The following is a 1,832-nucleotide window of genomic DNA, read 5'->3' on the forward strand; positions in this document are numbered from 1 at the left end:
GAAGTGGAGAAAATGCCCCAACAATAGTAAGAGGGTATCATATGTCCCATGTATAAGAAAGGAGATCAGATGGTGTGTGGCAATTATACAGGGATCACACTATTTAATCTGGGATATAAAATATTCTCTAATTCGACAGAATCCTCCCAATCATACAGAGGGAGATGGGGCCATACCAATGCGGATTTCTCCCCGGGAAGTCAACTATAGATCAAATATTCACCTTAAGACAAATCCTGGAAAAAACAAATGAATACAGGTTTGGCACGCATCACCTCTTTATAGATTTCAAAGCATCTTATTATAGCATAAATAGAGAGTAGTTATTTCAAGCTCTATGTGAACTGGGAATCTCGAGAAAGTTGGTAAGACTGGTGAGAATGACAATGAGCGAAACACAAGGTAGTATAAGAATAGGAGAAATGAGTCCAATACACTGAGTATTAAAAACACAGTGCGAGAAGGGGATGCATTGGCATGTCTTCTCTTTAATATCGCCCTGGAGAGGGTGATGCGAAATGCAAACCTTCTGAACAGGGGAACAATCTTCTAATCTTCTATAAATCAGTGCAGATACTGGCCTATGCGGATAACATAGATATGGTAGCAAGAACCAAAAAAGCAGTAGAACAGACATTTACGGGTCTCGAACAGGCTAGTGCTATACCAAATGCAATAACAATGGGTAATTATACGTTTGAGAGAGTTGAACATTCCAAGTACTTGGGCTCGACAGGTACCCATCTAAATGATACCTCTTACGGAATTAAGCAGAGATTAATACTAGCCAATAGAGCCTATTCTGCCCTAACAAGACTTCTATCCTCGAGGCTCCTGATTTGGATTTGTACCGTTAAATTAACTATGTATAAATCACTTATACGATCAGTGCTTATGTATGCCTCTGAAACCTGGGCATTAACAACTAAAGATGTTGAAATACTTGATGCATCTGAAAGAAAGGTACTTAGCGAATTATCGGCCCAATCTGTGAGAGAGGAAGATGGAGGAGGAGATACAATCATGAGTTGTATATCTTATATAAAGACCAACCCATCAGAAGGATGGTGAAATCATCCAGACTGAGGTGGGCGGGACATGTGGCTCGCATGAATGATACAGAAGTACCAAAAAGAATATTACAAGGAAAACCAGGATGGCAGAGAGGACATGGTCGACCAAGAGCCAGATGGGAAGATGGAGTAATCGAAAATCTTAGGAAGATGGGCTGTAGAAACTGGAGAATATTGGCAAAGGACTGAGAGAAATGGAAGGAAATTGTAGAAGAGGCCAAGCCTCATCATGAGCTGTAGAGCCAAGAAAGTAGTAGTTCTTGTGAGTTAGTATTGTCAGAGGTCATTGTTGGCAACTGGAATAAAACAGTAATTGGATCCTTTTACCGACCTCCCAATTCAGATGATAGAATTGCTGAAAGGTTCAAGGAAAACTTGAGTTTGATTTCAAACACTTGCCCAACTCATACAATTAGAGTTGGTGGTGACTTTAATTTACCCTTGACATGTTGGTGACAATACATATTTAACTCCGGAGGTACGCATAAAAGATCATCCGAAATTGTGCTAAACGCATCCTCTGAAAATTATTTCGAACAGTTAGTTCATGAGCCCCTGGGAATAGTAAATGGTTGGGAAAACACACTTGACCTGTTAGCAACAAATAATCCTGAGTTATAATGAGCTTCAAAACAGGTACAGGGATTAATGAACACAGGGTTGTCGTAGCCAGATTGAATATTGGAATCCCAAATCCTTCAAAAACAAACGAAAAATATACCTATTCAAAAAAGCAGATAAAAATTCACTTGACGCCTT

This window comes from Schistocerca nitens, chromosome 4 (assembly GCF_023898315.1).
Source record: "Schistocerca nitens isolate TAMUIC-IGC-003100 chromosome 4, iqSchNite1.1, whole genome shotgun sequence".
Taxonomy (NCBI): Eukaryota; Metazoa; Arthropoda; class Insecta; order Orthoptera; family Acrididae; genus Schistocerca; species Schistocerca nitens.